This window comes from Bos javanicus, chromosome 6, assembly GCF_032452875.1.
Source record: "Bos javanicus breed banteng chromosome 6, ARS-OSU_banteng_1.0, whole genome shotgun sequence".
In the NCBI taxonomy this organism is placed as follows: domain Eukaryota; kingdom Metazoa; phylum Chordata; class Mammalia; order Artiodactyla; family Bovidae; genus Bos; species Bos javanicus.
Window position 1 is genome coordinate 69,545,527 of NC_083873.1, and position 19,413 is coordinate 69,564,939.

The 19,413-nt window shown below is 41.7% G+C and overlaps 1 long non-coding RNA gene across 1 annotated transcript; it reads right to left on the reverse strand.

The window, feature by feature from the left end:
* Positions 1–2,464: 2,464 nt before the first annotated feature.
* Positions 2,465–19,125, reverse strand: LOC133249543 (uncharacterized). Its single transcript, XR_009737009.1, has 2 exons — positions 18,709–19,125; positions 2,465–2,599 (listed from the first exon to the last, which is right to left on the reverse strand). It is a non-coding gene; the product is annotated as an uncharacterized LOC133249543 (long non-coding RNA).
* Between the last annotated feature and the right edge of the window lie 288 nt (positions 19,126–19,413).

Sequence of the window (19,413 nt, forward strand, 5' to 3'; positions counted from 1 at the left end):
GCAACATGGCTTGGTTTGTCCAAAATTGGAACCAGTCTATTTGGTGCATGCTTTTGACTCTGCAGATTTGAAATTTTGAAACTGGATTAACAATACTCGGTTTCCAGACTCTTCCAACCCTTTGATTCTGTATCCTTAGAGATCCTTTTACAGCCTGGTGAGCTTCTCCTTGTAACATCTTCCACTCGTGAGTGACAGAGCTGCTCAAGTCAGAAACCTGCAAGTTAGTAAAGGTGCTCCCTTCTCCTTGGCTAGAGTAACAAGAGTTCTAGAGGTCCTGCCCTCTTGATTTCCTTGCAGTCCATCTTCTCCCACTCTGTGTCTGTCACTACAATTCAGCAGTTTATCATTTCATTGCATTACTTATAACAGCCTCCTTACTGCCCTCCCTGACTCTAGGCTTGCCCCTTCCCTTTCATGCTTCCCCAAAATGTTTTTACTCCCAAGAGTAACTTTTTGAAAAATCTGAACCCTATCTTACCTACTACTAAAAAAGTTCACTCTCTTTTCATTGTTTCAGGATAAAGTTGAAGTTTCTTGATATTCCTTGAAATGACACTGTTGTTTTGGCTTTATCTTTCCAGATTCATTTACTATGTAATACTCCCTTAAGATTAGAGATTCCCTGGTGGCTCAGACAGTAAAGCATCTGCCTGCAATGCAGGAGACCGGGTTCGATCCCTGGGTCAGGGAGATCCCCTGGAGAAAGAAATAGCAGTCTACTCCAGGACTCTTGCCTGGAAAATTCCATGGACAGAGGAGGCTGGAGGGCTACAGTCCATGGGATCGCAAGGTGACTTCACTATCTTTCTTTCAACAGAAAACTAAAAAGTTATATAAACTATTAAACATTGATTTTTCCACCCTTCTCATATGACAAGAATGTTTTATCAAGTCTCCAAAACTCAAGTTCTTCTTCACTGCTCCATTTTCTTCATCATGTGGCTTCCACATCATTGGCCAAGATGGCTGCTTGAGATCCAGCTCTTGCACCTACATTTTAAACCACAGGAAGGAAGAGGGACCAAAGAGAGTCTTACTCGTCCCCTGATGGTCCCTTCTAAGAAGTGCCACTTAGTAATCTTCATTTAGGCTCCATGTAATTGTCACATGGCCGCATTTGCTGCAAAACAGATTTGGGAAATGCAGTCACTGTTTAGGGTGGTCATATACCCAGCAAACGGAGAAGGCAATGGCACCCCACTCCAGTACTTTTGCCTAGAAAATCCCATGGACGGAGGAGCCTGGTAGGCTGCAGTCCATGGGGTCCAGGAGAGTCGGACATGACTGAGTGACTTCACTTTGACTTTTCACTTTCATGCATTGGAGAAGGAAATGGCAACCCACTCCAGTGTTCTTGCCTGGAGAATCCCAGGGACGGGGGAGCCTGGTGGGCTGCCATCTATGGGGTCACACAGAGTCGGACACGACTGAAGCGACTTAGCAGCAGCATACCCAGCAAAGTACTGAGGGACAAGTAGTAAACTCTGACACTTTCTCTCTCAATTATTTGCAGCAACCTCTGCAGAAGCTGTTCTTTCTGCCCTTGGTCTGCATCTCACCTGCATGTCCCTAAGAGCACTGATTATGCACCAGACACATAGATGTTCTTGTGTGCCTCACCATTAGAGAATTTCTTGAGGGCATGGACGACTGTCTGGCATTCAAGTCCCAGGTTTCTGTTTTTTTTTTTTTTTTTCCATTAAATAGATCGCTGTCTGTAGCTTAAAAGCAGAAATATAACCATAGATGTCTGTGTCTGTGGACACAGCTTATAATTCTACACAAGAAACGTGCATTGCAAGAGTACTGATTCCAACTACTGATACAAAGCCTCCTCTTTGAGGAGGTGTTCTTTGAACTGAGATCAAAATTAGGAAAAAGTGCCAATCAAGAGATCAGAGGGAAGGGCCTTGTGGGCAGAGAATTCAACTAGGACAAAGCTTTGATTTGAGGCAGGAAGGGATGAAGCAGTGTGGAAAGCAGCATGGAAGAGGGAGGGAGAAGGTGCTGCTATAGGAATGATGGTAGGAACAGACCACCTGCCCTGTGAGGTGGCACCGCATGGAGGTTTTAGGTGTGGGTTCTGGAATATGCCCCTTGGACACCCATGGTTCTACCATTTACTACCCGGGACATCTTGGGTAACTTACTTAGTTCCTCTGTGCTTTGGTTTTCCCATCTGTAAAATGGTTATAGAATCGTGCCTTCATAGAGCAGTTGTTAGACTTCAACAAGTTAGCCTGTGTAAAGCAATGCCTGAAACATTGCAAGGACTCAATGTGTCCTTTACTCTCTTCCTAATATATGTAAAGCTTCCTGCCACTTCTGTTTCTCCAATATCGCTTACCCACAACCAGCTCCTGTCACCCCACCTCCCCCTCCCCACTCTCTACATTTAGTTAGGTGCTTTCTCATTTACGATTATGTTGAACTGTATATAACAGAAAATAAAGAACAGGAGTCAAAGGGAGGAAATTTATTTTTCTTCCAAGTAGAAATCCTGAGGTAGCAGGCCCAGGCCGAGATGATGGCTCTGTGGACCCTGGTCCTTCCATCTTTCTTCTCTATCATCTTTCACTCTGGCTTCAGATAGTTGCTGGAGTTTCAGCCATTATCACACCCACATTCCAGAAAGATGAAAGGTAGGAAGGAGAAACGACAAAAAGGCACACTCCTTTAATACTGTTCCTGAAACCCCACCCAGCAACATGCTGTCATTCCATTGGCCAGAACGATTGACATGGCCACACACCCCAGCTAGAAGGGACACTGGCATCCTGCATGGGGTTTGGTTATTGAGGCTGAATCTTTCTGGGATAGGCCCATCTTCTTTATCACTGCCTAATTTTAATGCAATCTCTCGTTCTTTGTCTCCTAGGCCATTTCTCGTGGGCTCTCTGCCTAAGGTTCCCACCTTCACCCCACCTTATACATTAATAGTCTTCCTGGATATTAACACACTATTGACTGGAGATGTAGTATGGCCACAGGCATTAGTTTCTGCAAAAATCCCCTGGTCAATAATGTGTTAAGCGTCTCCCATCTCCTGTGAGCAGAACCCATAAACTAGCATCTCACAAGCAGCATCCAGCCAACAGAGTTTGATTGACCTTCATGTATTTTGAAAAATAAGTGAATTGAACTACTTATCAAAATGTAACAAACCAAAAATCGCTCTAAAATCCTGTGTTTCCCTCTTTTGATAGCAGAGACTCAGGGCCTGCACCCCTGAATGGCAATAACAGTTGCGGTGAGTAATCACTCATGGCTCTGGATAGAATTTGGGATTTCCAGTCTGCCCCAATCCTTACCTACTCATCCTCTTGCTTCACACCCAGACCACCTCCCTAATTTACATTTCCTGAGCATCTCCTGTAAGGACTTGAGGTTATGAGTCTTGACTGAAAGTCTAAAAATCCTTGCTTGTTCTTTAAGGCTCTCCTACTAACTTGCCTTTGTTCTCTCTTCCACATTAACTTTCCATGATCCGCCGTTATGTGCTCTGTGCCCCAAACACTCCCCACACCACACCTCTTATCAGTTTTATGAGGCCAGAGGCCATGTCTGTTTTGTTCATCAAACTATTCCCAGCCCTTCCCAGCCATGCTCATGATGAATGCTCAATAATTCATTGTTCAATAAATCAATGAACCAATACTTACATTTTCCACTTCCCTATTTTTGCACATGTTTCCACTCTCTAAATTGACCTTCTCTCATATCCACATGATTGGGACTTAACCATCCTTCACAGTCAAGCCCCTCCTCTGTGAAGACCCCCAACCTCTTGCCAGAAGTAACTTTATTCTTCCCTGAACTCCTGTAAAACCCTCAGGCTTTTAGAAATCATAGAGCTCCCAGGTCACATATCCCAAAGTGCCCAGGACTTGTACACTCAGGAAGGAAACCAGGTTGTGGAAGACTCAACAGGCCTGAGACTCAGTATGCCAAATGACTTTGGTTACTGTGTTTGTGGAGGAATGGGAAGATGACTGGAGGCTACTGAAGCCATCCAAGCAAGAGATGATGGGAACTGTGGCCCCAGGGTTGGCAGGGAGGATGGAAAGAAGTGAATGGATCTGAGAGACTATAGGTATATAGGAGTGTCGGGATTGGATGATATAATGGAAGAGATAGTAAAGGCAAAGGAAAGGGAGACTTTCAAAGTGATTGGTGGCTCATGCAAGAAATGAATAGTACTATTACTCCTTGAAAGAGGAAAGAGTTAGGGAGAACCAGGCCTTGGAGGTTCATTTTGGCCTTGTTAATTTTGAAGCTCTTTGAGACATTCAAGCTGAAATGTCAAGTAAGAGGTTAGGTATATGGGTTTGGAGCTCAGAAAAGTTTTCTGGGCTGAGGATGTAAGTTTGAAAAATATCAGGATTATTAGTTGTTGAAACTCTGGAAATGTTATGATTGTTGGATGACAAGGGGTATTGTAGAGAACAGGGCTCATGTCCAAGTATCAGGAAGCTGACACTTAGTAGCCAAGAAAAAACTGAGCCTACAGAGCACATAGAGAGGTAGTGTCCAAAGATCTAGGAGCAAACGAGGCAAGGATTGTATTGGAAAGCCAAGGAACAAAGGGTCTCAAGGTGGAAGGAGTGATAGGCTGACGAGAGGTTAAGAAAGATGGAAACTGACAGGCGCCATTGATGTAGCATCCCATGTGTCATGAGCAACCTCTGAAGGCGCCACTTAGAAGACTGCTGGGCGTGGTAGAAGAAAGCCCACTTGAGAGTGTTGGTTGGGAGATGAGGATAGGGAGAGACTGAGCACAGCTGTGGTATCCCAGGCCAGTAGTGGATAAGTGATGTGGACTTTATGGTTATGCCTGGATATGACAGAAAGTGTCTGTGGGTTTTAGTGATACAAAGGTCGTGGGTGTCCTTAGGAAGAAGCAGCCACTGTTGGAGGGTATAAGGGTTGGAAGAGAGGTTAGAGGAATTGAGGATGGGAAAGGAAATGGAGACTGTGAAAACGAAGTGGCCGCATAATGAAAACTGACTTCCCTCTCCTTTGTCTCTCTGCCTCCACCCACATTAAGTGTTTAATGGAAGCCTCACTCACCCTCTGCCTCCCCCAGCAAAAAAGATCAACAGATGGTAGCAAGGAAGAGGAGATACAGTGTGTGGAGAAATGCTTCAGCTTTTCTCTGCATCCCAAAGACAGCTAGTGTACTGGATTTTAGATAGAAACCATACCTCCTGTATTGGGTTTCCTCATTTGTGTGTTTAAATGATTTTGATGTCAAGCCCAAGGCCTACTGCTGATTTAGAGTTCAAAAGAATCTCCCCCATAGTCCAGGGACATCCCTGTGCGGTTTCTAAGAAAGATGGGGAGTTCAAAAAGTGAAGGCACTGTCGCACATAAAAAGAAAACGAATTCACTGTGCAATCCAGAAGGGACAGAGAGTACTGCGTGCATCTGGGCTTCGGGATTCCATCCATCAGAAGTGAGACAGAGAGACAGTTCTTGAACCTTCATCCTTGCATTAGAGAACATGGCATTCAGATGACACAGATGGTGGTAAAAATGCAAAAAAAGAAAAGGTTTAACCACTGAGTTTTTTTCTATTAAAGTCATTTAACCTATTCTCTAATGGTTAAGTACTTTACTTTCAAAACCCCATTGAATTTAAGGCAATAGATATTTATAGAAAAATTGGAATATTTAATTGATCATCTAGGGGCTTTAGAGAAGCCTTGAAATTTAATTCCATCACTCTTCTGTCCACCAACAATATTAGGTGAGTTTCTCTTCTGTAACTGTCCACCAGCAATATTAGGTGAGCCATGAATCTAACTTGGAATTTTCTATTGTTAGAAAATTAAAAGGAAACAGGTGAGAGACTTCTCTGGTGGTCCAGTGATTAAGAATCTGCCTGTCAATGCAGGGGACACGGATTCAATCCCTGGTCTGGGAAGATCCCACATGCCACAGAACAACTAAGACCCTACGCCAGAACTACTGAAGCCCGCGAGCTCTAGAGCCCGTGTTCCGCAACAAGAGAAGCCACCACAATGAGAAGCCAGAGCATCACCATGGACAGCCCCCATTCGCCCCAACTAGAGAAAGCGCAAACAGCAACAAAGGCATGGTGCAGCCAAAAATAAATACATAAACAAACACAATTTTTAAAAATGAAAGAGGTGAGATATTTTTTAAAAGAATATATATTTTATCTGAATATATCCAAAATATCATTTAAACCTGTAATCAATATGCAAATGTATTAATAGGATATTTTCTGTTCTTAAGTTCATACTAAGTCTTTGAAACGTGTATGCATTTTACATTTATGACACATCCAGTTCTCATGAGCCATGTTTCAAGTGCTCAATAGCCACAGATGGCTGGTGGCTACTCTACTGGAAAATATGAATGTTGTAAACAACTATCAAAGAGTCATATACAGAGATTTAATTGGAAATAGGGAACTCATATTTATGGAGCAGCAGCTATGTGATAGCCACTGGGCTGACAATTTTACTTATGTCACGTAATTTGCTCATCTCCATAATTCTGCCACACAGATATCATCATCCCCCCTCCACGGAGAGGGAAACCGAGAGGTTAACTAAATTGTACTTTACAATTAAGAAGTGCTCAAAGTCAGGTTTTAAACTCAAGCCTGAGCTTTTTTGGTTTTTTAACACATAACCTTTGACAACATAAATAATCAATTACAAATAGATATTTCTCCAAAAAGATGTTTATTGTTTAGTTGCTAAATTGTGTTTGACCTTTTGTGACCCTGTGAACTATAGCTCGCCAGGATCCTGTGTCCATGGGATTTCCCAGGCAACAATACTGGAGTGGGTTGCCATTTTCTTCTTCAGGGGGTCTTTCCTACCCAGGGATAGAACCTGCGTCTCCTGCATTGGCAGGTGGATTCTCTACCACTGAGCCACTGCTGCTACTGCTAAGTCACTTCAGTCATGTCTGACTCCGTGAGACCACAGAGACAGCAGCCCACAGGGCTCCCCATCCCTGGGATTCTCCAGGCAAGAACACTGGAGTGGGTTGCCATTTCCTTCTCCAATGCATGAAAGTGAAAAGTGAAAGTGAAGTCACTCAATCGTGTCCGACTCTTCGCAACCCCATGGACTGCAGCCCACCAGGTTTCTCTGCCCATGGGATTTTCCAGGCAAGAGTACTGGAGTGGGGTGCCATTGCCTTCTCCGACTGAGCCACTAAGAAAGCCCAAAGAAGACATACCTGTTGCCAAAAAGCACATGAAAAGATGCTCAGCATCACTAATTATTAGAGAAATACAGATCAAAACTACAATGAGGTGTCACCTCACACCAGTCAGAATGGTCATCATCAAAAAGTCTGTAAACAATAAATGCTAGAGGATGTGGAGAAAAAGAAGTCCTCCTACACTGTTGGTGGGAAGGTAAGTTAGTATAGCTACTACGGAGAACTATATGGAACTTTCTTAAAAAATTAAAAATAAACTACCTTATGATCTGCACTGCAGTCCATGGGGTTGCAAAGAATGGGACACGGCTTAGCAACTAAACCACAACAACCATACGATCCAGCAATCCCACTCCTAGACATGTCTGGAGAAAATCATAATTTAGAAAGACACATGCACCCCGGTGTTCATTGCAACACTGTTTACAGTAGCCGAGACATGGAAGCAACCTAAATGTCTATCAACAGAGGAATGGATAAAGATATGGTACATGTACACAATGGAATACTACTAAGCCATAAAAAGAATGAAATAATGCTATTTGTAGCAACACAGTTGGAGAGAAAGACAAATATCATAAGATATCACTTATATGTGATATGATATGATCATATCACATCTATGATATCTAAAAATATGATACAAATGAACTTATTTCAAAAACAGAGGGAGACTCATAGATATAGAAAACAAACTTATGGTTACCAAAAGGGAGAGGGGGTTGGTGGGAGAGATAAATTAGAAGGTTAGGATACACACTACTACACTGCTGTATAAAAAATAGATAACCAGCAAGGACCTACTGCATAGCATGGGGAACTAGTCTCAATATTTTATAATAACCTATAAGGGAAAAGAATCTGAAAAGCAACATATATAAATAAGGAATATAAATATAAAGAATATAAAAAGAATGTATATGGATGTATAACTGAACCACTGTGCTGTATACCTAAAACTAACACAATACTATAAATCAACTATACATTAATAAAAAACTTTAAAAGATCACTTAAAATCCCCCAGTCCTGGATATAGATCATGATGTTCACTCAAGACACGCTTTCACAGTAAGAACAGCTATAAGGCCACCAAATATTAAACAGTCTAAAGAGCAATGAGAAAGGGACACCTCGTGTGCACACAGGCTGTCAGTCAGTTGTATCCGACTGACTCTTTGTGAGCCTATGGATTGTACCCTGCCAGGCTCCTCCATCCACAGGATTCTCCAGGCAAGAAAACTGGAGTGTGTTGCCATTTCCTCCTCCAGGGGGTCTTCCTGACCCAGGGATGGAACCCAGGTTTCTTATGTCTCCTGCATTGTCAGGCGGACTCTTTACCACCAGCGCCACCTGGAAAGCCCAAGAGACACCTCATCAATGCCCAGTTCCTATTAAATCATTTCAAGTCAGTCGTTCAGTCATGTCCGACTCTTTGTGATCCCGTGGACTGCAGCACACCAGGCTTCCCTGTCCATCACTAACTCCCAGAGCTTGCTCAAACTCACATCCATGAGTCAGTGACACCATCCAACCATCTCATCCTGTCATCCCTGTCTTCTCCTGCCTTAAATATTTCCCAGCATCAATTAAATAATAGATGAATTAAATAATAGATGCTAACCCATCTTTTCCTAACCCTGGCTTCCCTAGCGGCTCAGACGGTAAAGCGTCTGTCTGTAATGTAGAAGGCCCAGGTTCAATCCCTGGATTGGGAAGATCCTCTGGAGAAGGAAATGGCAGCCCACTCCAGTATTCTTGCCTGGAAAATCCCATGGACCAGGAAGCCTGGTAGGCTACCGTCCATGAGGTCACAAAGAGTTGGACACGACTGAGCGATTTCACTAACCCATCTTTTATTGAGCATCTTCCTTGTATAATAAACATTATGGAGGGAAAAAAAAGAAGTAAACAACATTACCTGGCCCTGACCCATCTCTGCAGTCTTCCTCTTCAATTTGCCTCACAGAAACCTTCCTGACTCCCATTTGGGCACCTCTGGTTCCCTCTGGCTGGGAGATCTCCCTTTCCCTCGCTGAGCAATTAACCCTTTCTCATCCTTCAAGATTCAGCTCAAAGGTCCCTTCCTACAGGAATTCCTCCATGACACCTGAGGCAAAGTGGGTCATTCTGCCATTCGTGCACTCACAGCATCCTTCTGTCAGAGACCTTACTGCACATGTGTTTCTAAATCTGCTTCCCACAGAGTGTGAGCTCCTGGAAGCAAGGAGAATGCTTTACTCATGCTTGTCGAGTAAGGGTCTAACTCAGCTATCAGCTAGGGTCACCCGGGTCCTTAAATTCTAGATAAGATTGCTCCAAACCCAATTCCATAGATTAAGGACACCTAAAGCACTTCCAAGGGTTCTTCAAATTCGAGGAGAAGTTCTTATAGACTTATAGTTAATTCTCATGTCAGTTGTATGATTAGTTCTCATGTCCTTACTTAACCAAACTTTGCTTTGCTCTATGTCTTGTAGCTAGTTCTTCATTCTGCTCTGGCATCAGCTGCTATATAGCATACAGCTTCTTCTCTGACCCACCCCACCCCCAAAGCAAACATGAGAACAAGGCATTTTCCTAAAGACCAAGTGATCACAGGAAGGGTGACATTGCATACAGCAGAGCAAACAGCTTAAAATCACGCATTAGCTCTTTCTTCGGCCTGGCTACCACCTCACGTAATGTTCCTACCTCTCAAAAACTTCCCAGCTCCTCTCTCTCCAATCTTTTTCCCACCACCCACCCTGCTTTTCCCCTCCATTGTTTTAGGAGCCAAACCCAACATTCTTCTCATTTTCTTACATATAATGGTACATCTTTCTGCCTGGGCTCTTCCAAATACCTACGTGCTGGGTGTTCTCCAGACCAAACACTCACCAAGCTATTTTCCCAAGCAAAGACAACTTCCTACTTAAGAAACTACTCAGCCAGCAATTAAGGTAATTATAACTTCACCTTCTGTCTAGAGAATGAACCAGGAAACTTTTTATGCAAAGGTTCAGATGGCAAATAATCTTGGCTTTGATCTCTGCCACAACTACTCAATTCTGCCATTATAGCACTAAAATAGCAAATATGAAAGTGAATTAGTATGCTTCAATGAAACTTTATTTGTAAAAACAAGCAGTGGGGGAGGCAGGCTTGATCCCCAGGCCAGAGTTTGCTCAGGGGCAGGATTTAGCCCAAGGATGGTAGTTACTGACTACCCTGTGTGGGGCTTCCCCGGTGGCTCAGACAGTAAAGAATCTGTCTGCAATGAAGGAGACCCAGGTTTGATCCCTGGGCTGGGAAGATCTCCTGGAGAAGGAAATGACTACCACTCCAGTATTCTTGTCTGGAGAATTCCATGGAGAGAGGAGCCTAGTGGACTACAGTCCATGGGGTCACAGAGTCAGACAGGACTGAGCAACTCACATGTTCACTTTCACCCTGTTTTAGACAATAAGTGAGCAAACAACCATATCCTTAAAAAGCTTCCAGTCAAGTCAGGGCAAACAAGCAGAAACATGAAGACCACTAATTTTTAAGAGGTCATGAGTGCTAAGTTCCAGATGAACAATTCAGGTTATCCAAGCTGACATTTTAATAGAAATTTCTTAATGCAATATTGGATGAAGCACAAGCAACCTTTATAGTGTTAGGGGGAAGTGCTCTTTTCAAATAGTTAAGTTCATTTGCTAGGAGGGCAATGATCGTCTTGTACAAATGTCAACAATCTACAGCCCACACACCAAATCCTGCCCACCACCTGCTTTTTAATATTTATGTATTTTTATTGATTGATGATTGCTTTCCACCACCTGTTTTTGCAAATAAAGTTTTATTGGAACACAGCCATACCTGTTCTATTTACATATTGTCTATGGCTACATTTGCTCTGCATGGCAGGGCTAAGTCGTTTCAGTAGATTGTATGTAGACCACAAAGCCAAAAGTATTTACTCTCTGGCCCTTTACAGGAAAAGTTTGATGACCCCTGATCTAGGATATTTGCAATATGGGGTTGAAAAAGTCATCATAACGCTTTAATGAGACAACTTGTAAAACACTCAGTATGGTGCTGGACACATACAAAAATACTATTTTCCTCTCTTCTCTTTTTCCCTCCACATAGCAGCTGATTGTAGAATAATGGTGCATTCATTATATCTTCTATAATTTCCAAATGAAATCGATTTCTGTTTAGACAGTGTTAAGGCAAGCAGACTATAACACACAAAGGATTTCAAGATTCTCTTAAAATGAGCTTCAAGGGCATTGCTAAATGTGCATGTTGGTCTTTTGTTTATAAGTGGCATAAAATCAAGGAAAAGTGGCTTTAAAAAAAAAAAAGAATATTTATTAATTCACATAACTAAGAATTCCTGGTTGGACCTTTGTGTGTGGTGGGTCCAGACACTCAAACCCTGTCATCAGGAATCTGTGTTCTCTTTGTCCTCTTCCTGGCAAGGCCTTCCTTCGAGCAGTTCCAGTCACAGGCAGACTCTCCCCATGCACATGGTGGTGACAAATGCCCAGGAGAACGACAGACTATGGCTCAGCACAGGGTCTGCAAATGATAGCCCTCAGGTCAAAACCCACCTGAGGCCTGTGAGCTAAGGAAAGAAAATGTTTGCATTTTCAAGGGTTGCAGAAAAATGCGAAGACAATTGTGTGACACGCGTGGCTGGCAAAGCTGAAAATAATTATTATCTGGCCCTTTACAAAAACAGTTTGCTGATGACAGGGCAGTCCAATACAAAAAGAGCTACTCTTGTCTGTTTTTTCCAGTAAAAGGCCCAAGACTGCCTTCCTGGGACCACTTGTTCCCCTGTGCAGTGTTCTGGAAATTTTTCCATCTGTCTCAGATGTCAGACAGAGTTGGATCAAGTGCTCCCCTGGTTCTTCCTTCAGCTGCTCTTAAGTATGTAGCCTTGCTCCTTTGTTCAAAGTTCTATTTGAACTAAGCAATCTGCTTAGTTTTGTTTTGTTTTGTTTTGATGGTTTCTTTTTTCTCATTACTCCTTTCTTACCTTTAATCACTTTCTTTGTTCTTATTTTATAGCTTCTATCTGATATCTGGTTTTGGAAAGATGGATATTTCTATTGCTATGCCTGCTGGCATTGGCTCATATGTTTCATGTTTGTTTTTTTTAAAGACCTTGTATTGTGAACTCATTTCATCTACTGTTTGATCCATGGGAACCTTGAGGCTCCAGGTTTGGGGATGTCTCTCTAGTAATGCCTCACCTCTGCATTTGTCAGGAACTTGGGGAGCATCTAAGAAGTGCTGCTATGCTAATTTAACATCCAGGGGTGTCTGGTACCATATGGGGAGTTCACTGCTGAACCCCAAGGCTAGAGAGGGCAGGCCTGGAGTTTCAAACTTTTCCACCACTGAGAGCTCACTCCAAGGAATGTGAGCCTTCCTGTCATTTCTCTTGGTCTTTTGAGGGTCTTTTCTATTCTCTTTACCCTTTCACTATGGGTAACAGCTTTACAAGCGATACTGAGTTTTCCTTCTGTCCCAGAGTAACCACTATACCCCAAGCTCCTCGGTTTCTGAGATCATCAAATCCCCCCAGGTAGCTCCAGCTTTAGTTTGCAGATTGCGCTCTGGTTTCTAGTTTTCGTTTCTTTTTTGGTCGCTGGGATTTCCTTTTCTCTCTTTTGAGTCCAGTGTGACATTTAAAGGAATGCTAGCTCTATTTTAGATCGCATTTCCAGGTGTCTTCATAGCAGGAGGGCTCTATGTATTGCAATCCACCACATTGCCGGGAATAGAAAGCCCATTAGGCCCCTGAGATCCTGTGTAAGAATCTGCCAGCATCATGTGCCACCCGCAGACATCTTCCTTTGTCACTTTATTTATGTCCTATAATAGCACCTCATGAGCTGCTTGCAAGAGGGTCACTGGAGATGATCATTTGAGCTAGTTACCAGGCTGCTGATGTAGGTACTCGATACCCTCGTTGTAGGGGAGCAGCACAGTAGTGGGGGTGGGAATGTTCTGAGTACAAGCTCTAGAATCAGACTGAGTTTCACATTTGGGTTCTTCTGCTTCCAAGATGAGTAACCTTGGGCAAGCCATTGAACCTCTCTGCACCTTCGTTTCCCAACGTGTGAAGCAGGAATAAGATAGAACTAACCCCAGAGAGTTGCTGAGAGCATTAGATACAGCAGTGCACACTAAGGGCCTGGCAGGGGGTGAGAGTGCCAGGAGAAGGCCCTGCACTGGGGCGGCTCTTCTCTAAGCCCTCTCATAACCCAGACCAGTGACGGAGGGACAGAATTGTCCTGCCTCTTCTCTGAAGTAAAAACAAGGAGAGTGAAAAAAAACAACAACAACAACCAAGATCATCGCCTTTGCAACTGAAGAGATTCTGACCCAGTCCTCAGGAAAATGAATAAATAAATAATAAGATTCTTAAAAAGTCCCTTTGAAAATATAGACTTGGGTAAGGATTACCTAAAGGTGTGTGTGCATGAAACTTTACTCAAATAAACCATAATGGAAAAGAATATGAAAAGGGATATATATACATATATATATATATGTATACTGAATCAATTTCTATACACCAGAAACTAACACAACATTGTAAATCAACTGTTTCACTAAAAAATAAAAAATAAAAATGAAACTCCACAGAAGGATTTCAAGTGGTTCTCAAGCTCAGAGGTGTCAACCTCATATAGAGAGGTTGCAGAAAGAATTCACAAACCACGTGAACCTTCCTGAAGGCAGGGCTGGCACTGTGGGGGTTCAGGGGACTCTTAACCTGTAAATGGCAGCCCACTCTAGTATTCTTGCCTGGAAAATCCCAGGGACAGAGGAGCCTGTTGGGCTGCCGTCTATGGGGTCACACAGAGTCGGACACGACTGACGCGACTTAGCAGCAGCAGCAACCTGTATCACTGTGGATCTCTACATCGCCCTCCATTAGTCTCTTATTTAACGCCTAAGTGTCAGTACTGAAGTGCCATACAAATTTTTTGGAAACTTTTACTCTAAAAAGGAGAACAAAAGACTGCCCAAAGCTCCTAAGCATTTTCAAGGGAAATTTGAACTGATGCAAAAAAAGAAAAAAATTCATCAAATACAAATGCATTTCTGTTACAGATTAGAATCAGCATTGTTGAAAAGATTCTTTTGGAAGTATTTTTCAAAAAGCTTTTGGCTACAGGAACAGTTATTTGTTCAAAAACTATTTCCAAATGGGTTATTTGGCACTGCCTGGCAGGGGTGTGTAGGTTAGGAAGTGATCCTCAGGCTGTGTCCTCTTGAGAAGTGCTTGACCCACTGGGAAATGTGTTTCTCACTCAGCAAGTGCTTATTCTGCAGCCTGAGAGGCAGAGAGAGGTGATAAGGGCCAGATATCAGGAGCAGTCTTTCTTCTTTGAAGGTTGCCTACGTTTATAGGAGCAACTATCTATGAGCCTTTAACAAAATTTTGTAGGATTCAGTTAAATTCAGATAAAAACTTGCTATAAAATTAATCATTTTTACAGCTAAAATCCTTTTTTTTTCTGCTGTGTTTTGGGGGCACAAGTAGAAAACAGTTCACACAAATTATTGTGATCTGTCTTGTTCATATACAAGCCCATTAAATCTTTCTTTCTTATTTTTTTCTTTTTAGTTTGCTGATGTCTCCACATTGTGACAACTTCAAATGATGCCTGTTTTGCCACCTGCTGACAGAGCAGAGCTAGAGTCTCTAGGCTGAAGTTCAGGAAAGCACATTTTGCCTTAATACACAGAGGTAACTACTCACACTGAGAGCTGTCTATTCCCTGAATTTGTTTGGCTTTGCCCAACAGTGAATTCCCATCACAGAGAGCAGGAGAAGTCATCATGAGAAATGCTGCAGGACGGTTTCTGAGTTGGCTGTGGGATTAAAACACAAGATCCTAGGCCTTTTCTAAGCTTAAGATTCTATGATCTCATCTTCTAAAAATAATATTTGCATAGGACTTCAAAGTGTTTAATAAACCTCACATGATCTCATTGATTTAGTTTTATTTTATTTTTATTTTTTGGTACAAAACTGTTTCTGTTTCATGTTTCAGTCTTTCGGCTGAGAGGCATGTGGGCTCCTGGTTCCCAGACCAGGATGGAACCTGCACCCCCTGCCCTGGAAGGTGAAATCTCAGCCACTGGACTGCCAGGAAAGCCCCATCATTGATTTATTTTTAAGCAATGGAGATCACTTCTTTCTGACTTTATAATAAGTGTCAGTAAATAGAAATAATACAAACTTCTGAAGAAAGAAGGCAGAATGAAGACAAAATATTCTCCTCCCTTAATATATAGTATATGAACAAAAATAATAAAAACCAGTAAGAAAAGGAAATCAGCAACGGCAAGCAAACAAGGAAATGGGTACAAACAAGGAAGTGAAGTAATGTCAAGTGAAATGAAGTGAAGTACTTAAAAAAGAGGAGGACAAGGGAAGACATGGGAACTTTTAGAAGAGTGTAGATTCCAACCCTGTGCTCTGCCTAGAGGCTTTGAATTATCAAAAATCTTGAGCATTTTCATCAAAAGCTCCACATCTGGGAAGAAGAGAACTAGCTGAGTATATGAGGTTATAAAACAGGTTAATAATAATATGAATTCAACATACTGAGGCCCAAAGGGAAAAATAATAAGAGAATGATCTTTTTTTTAAATGGAGATTTAAGGTCTATTGAAAGAAATTAAAGACCAAAACATTATCATGAAACTAATAAATAAAATAGCAAAAAGCTGAATAGACACAGCTCAAAATAAAATTACAGACAGAAAAAAATGCTTGAGATAAACAGTAAATATGAAAAGCGCAAAGCAATTTAAACCTGTTTGTTATTCTTAAAATAGCGAATCCACAAATAGGACAGACTAAATATGCAAAGATATAAAATAAGAAAATTGCCCTGACACCTGATGAAATGAAGCAAAGACTGAAAGAGCACAGCAGGATCCAGGAAAGGAAGAACTGAATGCTCAGCACTGAGACACAGCCTCTTTAACTTATTGAACATCAAGGACTTGAAGGGAAAACACAAAAAAATCCTTTGGCGTACTGACATTAAAAGTGAGGGAATTTAATTAGGTCTGCACTTAACTGTGATAATCAGTACTCAATGCCAGAATAGAATGGAGCACTGTCTAGAACTTCTACGGGAGAGTGTGACTCAAGAATTGTTTACTCACCCAAGATGATTTCTAGCATAAAAATCTCAGACAAATATTGGGACATAGGAAGGGACTCACAGAAGACACACCTATAATCTTTCTTGAAAAAATTATTCAGTGATTAAACTTAGTCAATTTAGAGATGAAGCAAAACAAAGTATCTGGAAAGGGACAGGATGGGGAAAAAAGGATGGGTCATGAACATAACATTTTCTTGAATACCGAACTGATGATATGAAACCATTATGGGAGTAATGTTTCCACAACAGAATGTGAATGTTACAAATGATGATACTGTAAAAAACAGTAACAGAGTCAGCACAGGGAGGTGAGGGGTGGGGAGATGGGAGGAAGTGCAAGACAAAAGGTTTACTCATCTTTCATATCCTGAGTCATTCAATACTCTCTAAAATTGAAACCAATTCTTAAAAAGTAATGATTCCAACATCTTAAAATCTTTCATAATTTCTTTTCTTAACCTTATTTCCCCAATAGGGAATTTTAAGGAAATAATAGCCTTTGTGGTGAAGATACATTTAACAGAAGGGCAGCAATTCCTTCAGTTTTAATTTAGTTTTGCTTTTCCATTAAATTCAAGTCATATTAAATCTATTATTTTATTAAAAATAGCATGTGTAGTATTCTCACATTTCTGTAAAAAGATTTCTTCCTCTCTAGGTCTGTGTCATCTTGTCTCTTTTAAGCATACCTTCTTCTCTCCTGTCTTCTCCCCTCTAAACAGTGCCCTGATTTTCATTTAGCTATCTCCACCAGATAATATATGTCGTACATGCGTGTGTGCTAAGTCGCTTCAGTCACGTCTGACTCTCTGCGACCCTATGTACTGTAGCCTGCCAGGCTCATCTGTCCATGAAATTCTCCAGGTAAGAATACTGGAGTGGGTTGCCATTTCCTCCTCCAGGGGATCTTCCTGACCCAGGGACTGAACCCGCACAGGGGACTCTGAACCCAGCTCTATCTCTGCAGTGTAGTGACTCATCCCAGGATAATCCCATTTCTCCTTAACCCAGGGAACTCAGGCAAAGCCAACCAGAGTGTGGTATAGTCCTGCCTCAGGATCTAGGCTTGTGACCCAGCTGAGTAAGGCCAGCATAGCTTGAGGGAAGGTTTGCTGGGGACTTCTGGGAAAAGAGGTATTCTAGCTTTTACAATACACACACCACACTCACCAGGGGAGGCTCCTTCTCTCCCTCTGGACTTGGTATGGAAAAGTGCAAAGCCCAGAGTGGCTACAGCCATTTTTACCACAAATGAAGCCAGCCTGAGGCCCCCACACACAGAGGGTAGAGCCACAGAAAAATGAAGTGGATCAGACTGCTGTCTTTGAACATCAATTATGGCAATCAACACATTTCCATATGAGTTAAACCCATTTGAATCAGATTTTATACACATCTTTTTGGAGCTAAAAACATTGTAATTGATTCATCTGCTTAGAAAGATGTGAAATATCATTCACTTAATGATAATCATTTGGGGTTATTATAAAGCATGGACATTTCTCCATTGCTTAAATACTTTACAATGAGAATGTTTCATTTTTACAAACACAGAATAGTCATCCTTCTTCAATATTAAATTGTTAAACATAAAAGTCATATATATTCATTACCAAAAAAAAAATCTAAACATTTTCTCTACCAAGTGCCCCAAATAGAATTAGGGGAAAAAAAGAAAGAATATTCTTTGGCCAGAAAATATAATATCATTTTTAAAACTATTAAATCTTTATTATGCTAAGCACTTTATTTCACCTTTCTGTGACTTCCTGAAATTCCTTGGAAAAGAAAGTCTTTAACAGCATGATTAAACATCAAAGGTTTATAATATCCATGGGATGGAGAAAAGTAATATATACACATGAATAATGCTACTCAAAATGCAAATAGAGGTAATAGATCTTTTCCTGGTTTGGTAGACACAGGGTAGATTGGCAGTCTCTAGGCTTTTGGAAGTTGAAGGTGGCAGGGTTTTCTCAATCTTGTAAAAAGGAAGTCCCAGAACTCAGAGAGCTGCTACCTCCTAAAACTGGACCTCTGGCATTTTTAATACTCTACCTTATTCAACGTTGTCTCTCTAGTACCCATCACAGTAGCTGGTACATAGTGGGTCCTCAGTGAATCCTTGGAGGAAAGGAGAGAATGGGAAGAAGGGAGAGGGCGAAGGAGGGAAAGTAGAAGGAGGGAAGAAGGAAAGGAAGGAAGGAAGAGAGAAAGAAAAGCAGGAAGAAGGGAAGCGGGGAGAGAGGAAGGAAGAAAAAAGCAGAGAAGGAAAAAAGGAGGGAGGAATTATCTTCAATTTCACTTCTGATCCACCCACCTATACCTTTCTCCAAGTCCACCGTGCCAAGGGATGAACATGTTTTGCACTTTCTCCTTTTACTCTTTCCGCTGGTGGCAAGACGCATGATGGTAGGAGCTCAAACAGCCATCTCAGACCATGAGAGCATGAAAGGAAAGCTACATTTTGAGGATGGCAAAGTAACAAAATAGAATACTAGCTAAGCCACTGTTCCAGCTTGGATTGCTTCCCAGATTTCAGTATGGGGGAATAAAAAAGTTATCTTGTTTAAGTTGTTGCATCTTGGTGTCTGTTAGAAATAGCAGCCTGATTCTTGACTACTATGAGTCAAGTATGGACACATTCTAATAGAAACCATGGTTACCAGAATGGTGAAATCTCTGACATTTCCAATGGTTCTTTATTTTTAAAAATATTAGATTTCTAGAAACCAGTTTGAGGGAATTTATTGGGTCATATGATTAAAAACTCCAGGGCATTTTGGGGCCCAGATATAGTTAGATTCAAGGATTAAACAATGACTGTAGAACTTAATCCTTTTCTCCCTCTCTTGGCTCTGCATTTCTCTGTATTAAATTGATTCCTAGGGAGGGCTTTTCTATGAGGTGAAGGCTGAAACTCCTGGCTCACAGTATCCTTAGAGATCGCAGTTATGGTGGGGGAAAACAAAACAAAAACTCTTATCCCCAGAGTTCCCATAAAGTCCTCAAGGCTCACTCTCAT